This window comes from Saccostrea cucullata, unplaced genomic scaffold (assembly GCF_032062105.1).
Source record: "Saccostrea cucullata isolate Sc308-1 unplaced genomic scaffold, CSIRO_AGI_Scuc_v1 ctg5859, whole genome shotgun sequence".
Taxonomy (NCBI): domain Eukaryota; kingdom Metazoa; phylum Mollusca; class Bivalvia; order Ostreida; family Ostreidae; genus Saccostrea; species Saccostrea cuccullata.
In genome coordinates, this window is record NW_026929243.1 from 731 (window position 1) to 16,454 (window position 15,724).

At 33.9% G+C, this 15,724-nt stretch overlaps 1 long non-coding RNA gene across 2 annotated transcripts; it reads left to right on the top strand.

Moving 5' to 3' along the window:
- The first annotated feature begins 566 nt into the window (after nt 1-566).
- Nucleotides 567-15,724, top strand: LOC134280213 (uncharacterized). 2 transcript variants are annotated; one of them, XR_009994860.1, is made up of 3 exons: nt 567-682; nt 14,910-15,056; nt 15,366-15,724. It is a non-coding gene; the product is annotated as an uncharacterized LOC134280213 (long non-coding RNA). The 2 variants fall into 2 exon arrangements; XR_009994859.1 differs by lacking the exon at nt 567-682 and adding an exon at nt 12,922-13,078 and having other exon boundaries at nt 14,868-15,056.

The following is a 15,724-nucleotide window of genomic DNA, read 5'->3' on the forward strand; positions in this document are numbered from 1 at the left end:
GAAACTTGAGTTCAATCCCTTTGACATATTGTCAGTAAAGTATGTTCAAAACAAACAACAACAATAGATCCATTAAGATATTACAAATCGGGACCAGAGCAAACATGAACCTTTAAAAACATCGATATCAGAGGTTAGAACAGGTGCCATGGAAGAGTAAGCATCCCATGTTGAGCGGTCACATCCATTCACGATCAAGATCTCTTTGTCATAATCAGGCAAACAGAAAAATCCTTTCATATTCATAAATAAGATACAGGTCTTACAATTGGTATGAAAACACCAGTCAGCATTCGACGTAATGATACATACGGTTATACACTATTGTATTTGCTATATTTTGAAGTTGAATACTGTTCTTTATCTCCATATGTTTCACTGACAAGATCATTGTTTCCACAAAGAACTAGCGAAAGATGACATTTAACAATGTTATTAATAAAAATGGAACAAGATTTATCTAGCTTTTATTTCGTTCAAATTCTATATTTAACAAAAGTTGTTCCTATTTTCGAATTATTTTTTTTCTTAGACAAATTTGATTCGTTGTATTTCAAATATGTTTCGTTCATAAAAATTGACTTTAATACTGAGTTATTATTCTTACCATTTTGTTTATTGTTTTGTTTTAGTGTTCATCCGCGAGACAAAGAGGACGTGTGTCATCGCCTTGCCTTGGCAGGTCTGTCTGTAGCGAGCAACACTGCAAGTAGGTCCATTCCAGGGGCCTAACATCACGGCCTTTTACGCAGATATTGGATTTTTTACTGTGGGGTTCGAGTTTGATAATGCAGTAGACATAGAAGTCAGATCAAAAACTGGATTTGAGGTAGGTTTAAAAATGGAAAGTTAACAGTTCTTTTGCAAAGGTTGCTGTATAGTATTTTTCTTTTTTTCATAGGTGCAAGATATCTTTCGATAATTTTAATTTAATTTTTCTTACATATTTGTTATTTTCTGACTGAGTAATATCTTAATGAGACAATTTTTGTTACAAAAATCAGGCTTTCAAGAAATATATATAATAAAAGTAAAACGAGAGTTTACTTTTGCATTATATTTCTAATAGAAAAGATTCAAAGCAATGGCCGGTAAATTTTTATTTAAGCTTTGTTTCGCAAGGTACAAAATTTATCATCTTTTTTAGCTTTGTTGTTCTTCCAATAACCAGTCAAAATGTGACGGAACAGATTCAGTGTGGATGGAAACCCCCGTCATAAAGGAGGAGCCTCACAAAATAACCGTCTCCTATAACGGCACATGCTCCAACAAATACGTCATGGGGTACCGTTATGCATGGCGGGAATCCCCCTGCCCTTTTAAAATGTGTGCCCTGTATGTAAAGGGCACTGATATTCCCTTTGCTCCGATGTTCGGCAAGGGATTAATAAACTCTAAATATGTGAAATTTTATCGGAATAAAATTCCAATTTTTGTGAAATAAAACAATATGTATTATTTTTATTTTGGATACTCGGAACTTAATGCTAAATTTTCTTACATGTATTTTATAGTTTTTTTAACACTATCAAAAGTGCTCATGAAAATAATATAATTGTATTTCGAAATAAAGTTGCTGTTATAAAGTTATTTTGCTTTTGTTAAAATAATTTAATTGTAATGTGTTATTTCTCTGAATTACATGTACACATATAAAACACATAAAGATATTATAATATAGTTCCTTTTAACATATATAGCTGATTTTAAGCTCTACTGGTCAGAGACCAGAAGAGCTTACGCAATCCAATATCTCTAAATACGCAAGGAATAAGTGTTGTACATGTATCTCAAAGTGATTTGGCAATCCCAACCTCTTACTCTTTAAGTATTTTAATCACAATCGACATTTCAAATATCAAGCAGAAATTGAGGTTTTTTTTCTTTGTTCAAGGGTTTGGCCGATTACAGGCTAGGGTCGAATGATGGGTGCGAGGTACCCGGGGTAGTTAAAAAATAAATAACATACTTTTTAACCCGTGGACGCCCAGCAGGCAAACAGTAGGGTGATGTTGAGCAGCTAGTTCATTTTCCAAATCCATGCCACTGGATTCAGGTCATTTGGTCGAGATACGATGCCTTTATATGAAGAACAATTTTAAAAATCTTCACAATTCTTTTACATGTACCTAAGCTTCAAGATTGATTGATAGAATTGTTTATTGTTTAACGTGCAATAAGATGTTTTTAAGCTTGAAAAATGTATTTGTCACTGACGTAAAAAAAAAAGATGTGTTTGTGAAACACTATGAGCCCGGCGGCAACAAATTTAAAAAACATATTTTTAGCATAAAGGTCACAGTGAAGGCACAAGGTCATTGATCTTGGTGTTATTTGAAAGATCTTGATTAGTGAAGTATGCATACCAAATATGAAGTCTCTATCTTTCATGGTTCAAAAGTTATGGTGAAGGTTCAAAAAAGCTATTTTTAGCATATAAGACACAGTCAAGGTCACAAGGTCATTGACCTTGGTGTATGCATGCCAAATATTAAGTCTCTATCTTTCTTCGTTCAAAAGTTATGGCGAAGGTTAAAGTTTGGCGTCAAAAAAGCTATATTTAGCGTATAGGCTACAGTCGAGGTCACAAGTTCATTGACCTGGCGTCTTTTAAAAATGCTTAATAAGTGTATGTATGTATACCAAATATGAAGTCTCTATCTTTTATGGTTCAAAAGTTATAGCAAAGGTTAAAGTTTCCAAAAAAAACTCTATTTTTAGCATCTAGGTCAGAGTCAAGGTCACATGGTCATTGACCTTGGTGTCATTTGAAAGACCTTTATTAGTGGAGTAGGCATACCAAATATAAAGTCTCTGTCTTTCATAGTTCAAAAGTTATGGCGAAGGTTAAAGTTTGCAGACAAACAGACAAACAGACAGACAGACAGACAGACAGGACAGGACAAAAACAATATACGCCTCGAATCTTTCGATCCCGGCGCATAAAAAACCACATGTCACCATCACCATCAAGAGTACTGCTCTTTTTGTAATACGAAGGGAATGAAGCAGAGCAACTACATACGAAGTATTAACTACAAGATAGAAGCAGGGAAACTACATACCCAGTATATCTACAGAAAAGAAGCAGGGAAACTACATACATGTGTACCCGTATATAACTACAGGAAAAAAGCAGAGAAACTACATACTCAGTATAAACTACTTTCAACCTATATTAACGTTTTCATTTTTTGGCCTTTGGCATATTAAATAAATGAAAAATAAAGATAAACAATGCAGTAAAATAGGACTTTAATGACATATAAAAATGGCGGAAGTATTCACTCTACAGTTTAAAAAAGTTTCCAGCCGGCAAAAGACGTTCTTCCATAAGAGCTGCTCAGAATGGAGTCCGACGTACCCAAGGGAAGCGTAGCATGTGTTCTTACATAAACGTCGTCTCCAGCGTTAACGTGGGTAACAACAATACCCGTCTCCTGTGCGTCTAGACCAGCAACTGACCTAAGAAACAAGGTACCAACTACGTCTTTGTTTATCAGTAACTGAATTGAATGATCATAGGCTGCACCAGTTCGAAACGTCCGTGTAAAGACATACACACCCGATTCAGGAACTATAAAAAGTCCAGTAGATGGATGATAAGCGTTTCCAAAATTAGTTTTGACATCGTCAAAGACAAGCACCTGATGTGTATTTGGTGACGGTATCATAGCTGACATGTATGCATAAAATGCAATGGGAGCTATGTAGAAGTTGTTGGAGGGATGAGAAGTCTTTCTGTAGAATAAATTGATGAGGTCAATTTTGTTATAATACGTACATGTATATACATATATAATTTAGGGGTAGATGCTCTCCTCTATATATATATATATATATATATATATATATATATATATATATATATATATATATATATATATATATATATATATATATATTCATTGCTTTGATAAAGAAATAAGGCATGCATTATTCTTTAACCTTACAAAATATTGATAGTTAATTAAATGTCTTAATAAAACACCGAGTCGGTAATATTTCAACGGATAAATTAACAGAATAGATAACGGTTAAAAGTATCTTCTTTCTTACTCTGATTTCTCTTGATGTTCGTTAAGTTAGTTGATCTGATGTCTTCTATAGTCTTCTTAGCACAGGAAGAATTCCTTTCCTTTTCACTTTTTTCAAATTTACTTTCCAGTTGAGTAAGGCGATTTTCTAATCGATTGACATACTTTCTGTCTTCCTCCTTTTCCTGTTTAAGTCTATTAATTTCACGATTTTGGTCCATTACTACACCCTCAAATGTACGTATACGAGTGTCCCGACTGCTTATTGCTTTATAAAGTTCACTTTTAATCCGCGTAAAATCTTCTTTTTTCTCGGTACATTTGAGTTCTAGATCTTTATTTTCTTGTTTTAGGATGTACATCATTTCGTCCTTCTCATTTTTCAGGTGTTTTAGAGGAACATTCATATTTTCCACAATACTTTCTTCCCTGTCTCTATTTTCGATACAAACCCTTTCTGGTAACAAAGCACTTAAAAGAAAAAATATTAGTAATACATGCATGATTGTTTCGTTTTCACTCTTTGAATCCATGTACAAGTCAATGCAAAATAAAGTTCTGAATATTTTGCGAAATTATCAACACTTACCTTAGTTCTACATTTATCATATGTAACATGTATAACTGTCATTGAAAATTGGCACAATCGTCAAATGTTCTTATCTCAATTCATGTTGAGAAAAATTACATGTGTGTACAATATTTATTATGCATTTTATTTCCTTTCAGAATTACATTGTATTAAGCATAATATCTTTTTCAGGCATACAAAGTAACTTAGGTGACCTGATGGCTGAGTTTTTTCCCGCCATGTTTTTTTTTATTATTTTCTCTGGAAGTACTGAAAACACTTTACCAAACCCTTTGGTAATAAAATCAATTTTTATTTTTCATTTTAAAGGCGAACTACCGGGTATTAAATTCACCCTAAAAGTACTATACCATAGTTTTATATTTGTTTGTTGTCTAGAAAAGGTTGCATCCGTATGGAAACGCCATCACTAGCTTGTGGAGAGGTGCAAAATTTGATCAAATGGTCGGCACATAGAGTCATTTAGCGGTGAGGGATCTTCTTTTTTGTGCCTGCACCTACTGGACACGGAAACTCGGTTTATATATACTCATCCAAAGGCCCGTTGTCTCCACGTCCCACATACGGATTCAAACCCGCGACGTAAGGATTATTTCCTTACTCATCACTCTATAGAAACGGTCTAACGACTGCACTACTCGGGTGACTTCAATCACTTAACTGCTGATTTTCAGAACCTAAGGATTGAACTACCTTAAAATTGCTGCAATAATGGTGCACTCTCCAATTTTTTTATACCCCCCCCCCCCCGCTTGAAAAGCGGAAGGGTATATAGTAATCGTTATGTCCGTTCGTCTGTTACGCTTTGGGGTACCCATCTCTTATCCGTAACTCCTCTCATACCACTTAATGAAATTTGATGAAACTTTCATGGAATCTTTATTACATATTCCATTGTGCACCTCTTATTTTACTTTTTGATCCGACGCATATTTTAAGTTTCCCATAGCAAAACATGGCCACTGCCATTATATTCATGTGGGAGACGGAGGGTATCATTTAGTGAGCTCATTGCTCACAGTACCTCTAGTTTTGATTTTATATCTCCTGGAGAGGAAAAAAGAGAAGACTACATTATTACAGCTTTCTTAAAAAAGTAAGCCACTTTAAGCTTGCTTGGATTTCTTGAGCAGTGGTTCATCCACCAATAAGTATTAATGATGTTCTTGTCAATAAAAAAATATTTCAACACTTAAAATGTAAAAATACAAGAGCGGGATAATTAATATGTACTTCGGTTTTACAAAATTCTGCAAGTGCAGTGCACGCGGCATCAATAAATTCCCTTTTTTGTGCGTAAAATCTCTTTGCAATTAAAAAGAGAGCAGTTGATCAATTTAAAAAATATTTAATGGTAATCTTTTTTATTCACGAATGCAGACACACATGTACTTTACAGCTTCCATCCTGCAAAAGATGTTCTCCATCCAAATCACTTTGGATATAGTGTGCTGTTCCTATATCATATATGGATTTTATCCTCACATAAACATCGTCTCCAGTAGTTACCTGCGCAACAACTATTTCTGTGTTTTCTGCCTCAGTGTGCGATGATAAACAGAACCATATTCTTCTGTAGTTATCATAAGTTGAAATGAGTGGCCATTATCACTCCCTGAACGAAATGTCCAGGTAAACACGTAGACACCTGATTCGGGAACAAGAAAGACCCCAGTTGAAGCATGTGTATGCATTTCCAATGTTGGTTCGGACTACATCAAAGACCAAAACTAGGCGTGTACAATCGAAGACATATATGCATAGAATGCAATAATACCAGTTTCATTTGATCTTTGGGTGACAGATCGCCCTATAAAACAAAGTGAACAGATATATTTAAGATTAAAAATAAATTTAATTTTACCGGTAAGTTCAGTCATATCACTTGACTATGCAATCATCATATCAAGTGAAATAAAATTTTAATGAATTATTTTTCCACTCACTTCTAAGATGTCTTTACTTCTGAATTCTCTCAGGGTTGATTTTATCCATCAATAATGCTTTTCCACTGGCAACATTTACATGGGAACTATTTTCGGGGTCACATGGATTTTCAAACTCTGGTACATGGGATTTTTCCACATTTTTAATTTGGCGTTTTAAATGGGTAAAAAAACCTCTTTTCTCCTACTGTATTTTTTCTCCGTATTGTAAGATCACGATCTTGAGTATTTGTAATATCCTCAAGTTTACCTATACGAGTTTCCAAAGTTTTTTTTGTTCCACTATACCGGTCCTTCATTTGCTCGAATTCTTTTTGGTTCTGTAGAATCCGGAATTCTAAATCTTCATTACGTCTTTTCTGAATGTAGACAAAATCCATTAGATCGTTTAAAAAGTGTTCAAGAACATTTAATTTTGCATTTACATCATCACGACTGGCACTTTGTTCTCCAAAAGTCAGAAATGGTAACAGAAAACTTGTAACGAACAATTTCTTCATGGGTGTGACCTAGGAATATGATATCAGTTAATTTCTGAAAATCAAACTTCCATTTACTTAAATATTTTTTCATGCCAGTGTTATCTCCAGGAAATATTTGTAATGCGTGCGTGCTACAACTGCATGATTTATGTTCGCTCAGACAAACATAAATTATTTCATATTCTCTTTACATATACAAAAACAACTCAAACACAAATATAGAGGATGTGACAATGTTAGCCAGATTTAATAAAACTGTTTGGTACAAATATTAACGCGTCCAGACTCCTTAGGTGCGTCTTCTACATATAGAAGAGCTTGCTTGCCGCGCTTTTTAGACGTATTGGAATTATTACGAACACAACCAAACTTGTAACATTCCTTCTACAAATTAATGTATCAAAAGAAAAATGATTTAATCAAATATCACAGAACAAGAAGGTACCTAACAGATGTATGTACCACTTGTTTTGACCACCATAAAAGAGTATCACTATGAATCCCTCGCCGCCCAGGAACTCATCATAGAAAAAACAACATTGATGTTGAAAAAACTATGGAAACCTGTAAGTCCACAGCAAATGCGAGGTAAATGAAATGAATGGTGGACTCATTCTCACAAACTTAACGCAAAAGTGTCATTAATTATAATGTAAAATAAATTGTTTAAGTAGAGCTGTGCAAAATAATTATATATTAGAAATATCAGTAAACACTACACCAAAACATATTTCCGCTAAAGGTAGCTATGTATCTATGAAGTTATGAACCATTACAAAACAGTTTTTTCGTTTATGTACATAGAGAAAAATTTTCGAGAGCGATTTGAGCAATTCTTTACCACATAGGCAAGCCTAGGATTGGTCAATCAACAAAAGAATTCTGTTTCATTAAATATAAGTAAAAGAAAATTGGAAAACTGATAAGTCGTGGCTAACTTGTCGAATGACAAAAGAACATAAAACACGAGTTTAAATACCCTAATTAGACCGAATCACCGCATGCCCGCAAAATAAACCCTAAAAGAGATCTAAATTAAGTAGTAAGGCACATAGGTGAAATAATAGATATAGATATATAACTGGATAGCCGAATCAACACAACTGCTGCCCGCACAACAAAGCAACCAGGTTCGACTCCCAGAAACACCAACCATTTTTTTCCCCCAATAATTATCAATGTAACTAAAAAGAAACTTATTTAGTGTATAACAGATAAGTGCTTACTATTTTTATCTCCTCACAGTGTTTTAATAATATGGACGTTATTTATAGGACAGATGATACAAAAAAAAGGATGTTTTGATTTGTATATACATGTATATTGTTTGGCATTTTTCTTTTGTAAATGACGCAAATAATAATATATTTAAAAATTGTAAACCTTTCTATGATGTTCAAAATTAGACCTTTCACCAACCGTCCTTCATAACCTATATAGATTTATGTCTGTTCAAATCCAAGATATGTTTGTAAAACTTTGAATGAAAAATTAAAATCTATACGATTAAACTTGTTCATTTTCCTTAAATAAACATGACTCAAATTGTTATTTTCAAATTTTTGACGTTTGTATTTATATATCGTGTGTCTTTAAAAACATGTGTTCTACATATAATAATAAGATATTATTTACAATTATAGTGTACTATCAAGTGCATTGTTTTCTGCAGGGGATTACTAAACAGTTTTCAAGTTCCTTGGAATGTTGTTGTCAAATTGTAATTAACAACTGGGTGGCAAAAGAAATAAGTTTATTAACTTCTGATATTGATATTTGCGTTGGGGAAAATCTTACATATTTGGCATTTTGGTAAGAGCATAATTGCGTAAGTGTCGACCCATGCAATATTTGATTTCTTGAATTATACTATATAAATGTACTTCATATCTCATAGTACAAGATTTTTTTTTCTGAGAACGCTTATACCTCGATTTAGCCTTATTTGTAATAAAGATTAAAAGTTAATCGAAACATTTTATAGTAACTTATTTTGAATATCTCAACAGCAAAATGCACTTCTCGTCACAGGCAAGGTAGCTCAGTCGATAAAACTAAGCGCTCCGTGATCGAAAGGTCGTGGGTTCGTACCCCGGCCGCGACTGACTTAAAGCTGAAGACTGTATATATACATTCAATATTTTCATCTAAGTACTGTTCTGTTCTTTATTCCGTGGGACGTACATCCCATAAGCATTTTAGTAAAACATATAATTATCAATTACATACATAGTACAATAACATGTTATACACTTACAAACTATAGTGATAGATACATTTTATTTTTTAACTAATTGATTTAAACATTTCAGTCTAATTTATTAGCATGATATATATAGTAATTTCCCTAACTGATTTACATCTAACAGTATGATATCAACAGCAGGGTATACTTTTCACATTCGCTACACCTGACTGCTTTATTGTCACGTGTATCGATGTGGGCTGATTATCTTGCTTTACATTTTAATGCAGTTACATTTATCTGTGTTTGTTTGTATATTGCACTGACCTGTACAACTATGGTAAGTTTCTTTGATGTCTTACTTTCCTGTATTAAAAGAAGTACCGGCATTACAATTATTTTTGTCGCTATCGAGGGCTATATAGCGTCCGTCTACACCAGCGTCGATTCATTACATTGAACAGTGACAAATCGGGCCCTTTATATAGATGTCCTCAGAAATAGCGAGAGTCCGATCGAAAATGGAGGACACATTCTATTTACTCAAAATTACTAGTCTCGATCATCCCATCGTCTCAAGCCACAGTCCAGAGTCTGCATTAATAGCTCTCTCCTACCCCTGGCTGCTTGATCAAAAAAAGCATCGTAATCTTGAATATTTTCGTCTCTCTTTTGTGACGTCATATTCAGTCAGTGGGAAGGGTTGTTTCCATCGCAAGTGAAATTACCAATTGACATCAATAGTATACAAGGAATATTTCGTATATTACCATTGGATATTGAAAGGTCGCGATAAAGTTCATCATCCGACTATGGTCAATATTTTAATGAGCTTCGAAGAATTTTCATCTCGTTGAACCACGGCCAGTATTGGAGAGGATCGTACATTTTGGCCGTGGTTTGCGACGATGCGATCAAGACAATATCTTTTTACAAATCGTGTTCAGCTTCAGTCGACATAAGTTGTTATGAGTTTAAGTTCGTGCGAGGTAATACCGGTAAATCGAACACACTCGGTAAAAAAAAAGAATTGAGCCTGCTCCAATGTTTACAAACATAGATGTTTGATAATTTTCGAAGAATGTCCCTGAATCTTAAGAATATTATTAATTCATTAAACTGATGTAACAGCATGATATTTTAAAGACTAATTATATACATGTATCAACAGCAGCATTACTAATGCAATTCTTATATAGACATGTATATACAGCTATAGTGTAAATTAGTTCAATCTGATTGGTCAAGAAACATTTGTTAAAAAACATTTTTACACCTCTACTAATTTTTCCCTGTATAAAATTTAGTGATTAGATCTAAACAATTCCCTAGTAATCGCTGTGAATCGGCTACATGTAATCCCCGTGCGTTAGTTTTTTTTACCTAATCCCTCGGTCGAATGTTAGTCATGCTAATTTACGCTTATAGATTTTCATTGTGACGTCATAATAGAGCGACGCAAAAACACAATGCTTCGTGACGTATTTCATATAACAAAACGCTACAAAATAAGACGTAAACAACGAAATGCAATGATTGCATTAGAATTCCGGGAATAACTGTCTCCTAATTTAATATTTGCGACGAATAATGATTAGTTAATCTGTAAATGAGTATTTATGTTCAAAAGGTGATCTTTACAATTTAAATTTGTATCGGTATAAAAAAGTTAAAGTATATCATTGAGGGAGTTAGCAAGATTCCAGTTCCCCTCGACCAGGACTATTTACCTCGGCACGCTGCGCCTCGGGAAAAAATACTGGTCGTGGGGGACTGGAATCTTGCTAACTCTCTTAATGATATACTTTAACTGTATACTATTACCCACTGAATAATGAAGCTTCGCCCTCCAGCGTAGCAACAGTCAACATTGCTTGACAACGGTTGATATTCTAAAAAAAATAGTGACTGCGCAGAATTTATGCGCGCACGGATCACTATTAGATGTATTTGTATAAAACATTCAGTATAATATAATAAATATTGCATGTAGTTGAGTGTAACATTGAAAAAATTTCACCCCAAGAAAAACCATTGTCAACCCAGGCGCAGCCGAGGTTGACAATGGTTTCCAAGGGGTGAAATTTTTCAATGTTGCACTACATGCAATATTTATATAATAGTAACTAGTGAATTCTGTTTTCACTACGAAATTTACTACCGGTATGTTCATTCACTGTCTTATTCATTCATTCATTTATACGGATGAGTGGTAAGTGAGAGTACATGTATACGAGTGTGTAAGTGGTCGAACAGGTTTTCTCTGTCCCCTGCGTATTCGTGCCAATACTAATTCACGGGCACTCCAACCTTAGAATTTGGGGAGAGAAGACGCTCTCTCTCCCAACACCAATTATCTTACGATATTCTGGCAAAATTGGGTCTAAGATTACGGTAAGAAATAATTGTTAAATTATTTCTTTACATTCAATTATTATTTAGTATCTATTTTATCATTTTATTTAACTGAAGTGATTTTCTAAATTATCTAAATTCATAAGTTTAACTGATTCGCGTAAAAGTGTGAGTGAGGTGAGAAATATTAAAATTAATACATGTTATATTATATTTCAGGTCACCCTTTTTCTGTTTATAACGTGAATATATAACATAGAATCGAACCAAGCAGCCGTGTTTTGAGTTTTCATTTCTTCAATACCTAGACTAGGCTGTGACATCTATAATATATCATAATAATATGATGCCTTATAATAATATATGAAAATGATATGAATGATAATAAGTAATATTAATTAATTATAATTCACCCTGTGACACTCTCCTCCTCTTTGAGAAAAATGTGTCCTCACATTTCATCAAATAACAGAGTACAAAATATATCAGCTGAAATATAAACAATTTGTTGATGACAATCTTCTTATATGTGACGTAAAAGTACATGTGACATTAAGTAAATATTTCTATTATGACGTCATCTTAATTATGACGTCATGGTAACGTCAATGTTATCCAGTGTTTTGAATGATCAGTCTAGATAACAAATCAACGTGATTAGAGGTGTTTTTCTTTCTATCTGATTCAATACAATTAATAATAAAATATATCAACACACATATGATTGCTAATGTTTTGCAACATCTTCTGCTTTGTGGCAGAAAAGAAGGCCTTTTGTATTATAATTAGCACAAGCTGTAATACAAAATAATTCTATCAATTCATGTTTGTATAATTGTCATAAAACTGGCATCATGAATGGTAAGCTGAAAAGCAATCCATGATTAATAATCTAGCATAAAATCTTTAGTAATATGTTCAACTAGCGATCACGTAAGTCGTAAGGTAAAACTATCAACTATAACTACATCTTAAAACCACTAACTTTAGATATACATGTATCAAAATTAATGTCAAACTGCAGGACAATTACGCTAATTTCTATAATTAAAATTTTATACATTTTGTGAATTATTATTGTTAAAAAACATCTCTCAGACGCTGACGTTTGATTAAAAATACGTATGTTTTAATCTTCATAAATGAGATTGAAATATTTGGAATCATTCAATGCTTGAGAGATGCAATTTACCATACTATGAATCAAAAAAATATGTATAAAAGAAAATCCTATGACTTGTCCGTCCTTAATTTGTGCTCATGTCTTATCTGATTTCTGGACAAATTCTAAGAACATAACCGTAATGCTTTGTTCAATTTCAGCTAGCTCCTAATCGTAACAATCCCTCGGTAATTACTGGATTCCCAGATATTCGCTGGCACCAAACCGCAGACTATGGATACGTACCTAACTACAGAATGCAGAATGTGTTCATGTCTGTAACTATGGATTAACCGGACTACAAGTCCCCATACGGAAGGTACTGAGTTATTATCGTTTCTATACTGCAAGGTTTTAAAGCAGGGAGTGATATAGCCTACCTGTCTATACAGTGTATAGAGAAAACTAAAGACAACGATATGTATTTAGATTAATAAAATGAAATATGTGGAAAATGATGATGATATAAATTATACTAAACAATAGGCCCATGGGCCACATCGCTCACCTGAGAAGATTTGACCATGCCATTCTTAACCAGATATTCCCTTGTGACCTATTGTGACCCCATCGTCCACCACGGGGGTCATAATTAGTATAATTTAAAATCGACACTACCCCAGGGTGCTTCCACATAAATTTCAGCTATTCTAGATCTGGCCCAGTAGTTCTTGAGAAAAAGATTTTAAAATTTTTTTCACATATATTTCTATGTAAAATTTTGATTCCCTATTGTGGTCCCACCCAACCCTCGGGGGTCATAATTTGTATAATTTAGAATCTACACTATCCCAGGATGCTTCCACATAAGTTTCAGCTTTTCTGGCCCAATGGGTCTTGAGAAGAAGATTTTTAAAGATTGATTCCCTATTGTGGCCCCACCCAATCCCCAGGGGTCATGATTTGAACAATTAACACTTCCACAGGAAACTTCCACATAAGTTTAAGATTTTCTGACCCAGGGATTCTTGAGAGCTTCAAGATTTTTAAAGATTTTTTCTATATATTTCTTTGTAAAATTTGATTCCCTATTGTAGCCCCACCCAACCCCTGGGGGCCATGATTTGAACAATTTACAATTTACATTCTCCCAGGATGCTACCACATAAGCTTCAGCTTTTCTGGCCCAGTGGTTCTTGAAAAGAAGATTTTAATGACCCCACCCTATTTTTGTCTTTTCTTGATTAGCTCCCCTTGTGAGAGGACCTGGCCCTTAATATTAACAACTTAAATTCCCCTTTACCTAAGGATACTTTGTGTCAAGTTTGGTTAAAATTGGCCCAGTGGTTCTTGAGAAGAAGTCGAAAATGTGAAAAGTTTACAGATGGAGAGACAGATAGACAGCTGGACAGACGGACGGACAAAATGATCAGAAAAGTTCACTTGAGCCTTCGGCTTAGATGAGGTAAAAAGTTTGTCTAACTTGCTCAAAGGAGCCTCTCAAAGAAAACTTGGTTCAAAAGTGCAAATGTGAATTTCATTCTAAGGTAAAAAACGTATCATTAAATCTTAGAATACATGTAAAGCGAAAAGGGGAACATTGTTTCTTACAATATAATATAAAGATGAAAAGTAACCAAGATAGGACCATCAAAATTTTACAAATTGAGAGCAGAGCAACCATGAACCCCTTAAAACATCGATATCAGAGGCTGAAACAGGTTGGAAAAGTTGGCATCTTCTGTCGAGCGGTGACATCCATTTTCTTGTCATGATTAGGCAAACAGAAAAACCAGTTGATTTTCATAATATTTAAGTCTAACAATTGGTATGAAAACACCAGTCAGCATTCGACGTAATTATTTATTGTATTTGCTTTTTTCGTGTTTACTTTGCTCCTATTTTGTTTTGTATTATGGACTTTTGGGCGTGACTACTGTTCGTTATCTCCATATGTTTCGCTGACAAAGTCATTTTATCCACCAAAGAACTAAGAAATGATGACGTCAAACAATGCTATAAATAAAGATGGAACAAAATTTATCTTGCTCTTAATTTGGTCAAATTACTTTTCAAACAAAAGTTGTTGCTATTTTGCGAAACATTTGTTTGTCTTTGACAATTTTGATTGATTTCGTTGTATCTTTTTGTTAATTCTTTTAGTTTAGTGTTCATCCGCGAGACAAAGAGACATCGCCTTGCCTTGGCAGGTCTGTCTGTTGCTTATAACATGCAAGTAGGTCCATTCCAGGGACCTAACATCACAGCCTTTTACGCAGATATTGGATTTTTTCACTGTCGGGTTCGAGTTTGATAATGCAGTGGAAATAGAAGTCAGGTCAAAGGCTGGATTTGAGGTAGGTTTAAAAATGGAAAAAGTTCTTTTACAAAGGTTGCTGTAGAGTATTTTCTTTTTTCATCGGTGCAAGATATCTTTCGATAATTTAAATTTTTCTGACATATTTGTTATTTACTTAATATCTTAATGAGACAATATTCTTGTTACAAAATAATCAGGCTTTCAAGAAATATATTTAATAAAAGTAAAACGAGAGTTTACTTTAAATTTGCATTATATTTCTGATAGAAAAGGTTCAAAGCAATGGCCGGTAAATTTTTATCTAAGCTTTGTTTCGCAAGGTACAAAATTTACCATCTTTTTTTAGCTTTGTTGCTCTACCAATAACCAGTTAAAATGTGACGGAACAGATTCAGTGTGGATGGAAACCCCCATCATTAAGGAGGAGCCTCACAAAATAACTGTCTCCTATAAAGGCACATGCTCCAACAAATACATCATGGGATACCGTTACGCTTGGCGGGAATCACCCTGCCCTTTTAAAATGTGTGCTTTGTATGTAAAGGGCACTGATATCCCTTTTGCTCCGATGTTCGGCAAGGGATTAATTAACTCTAAGCATATGAAATTTTATCGGAACAAAATTCCAATTTTTGTGAAATAAAACAACTAAATAATGCTTATTCTGGACACTCTACGCTTATTACTAGATTCAGTTATCAGTAT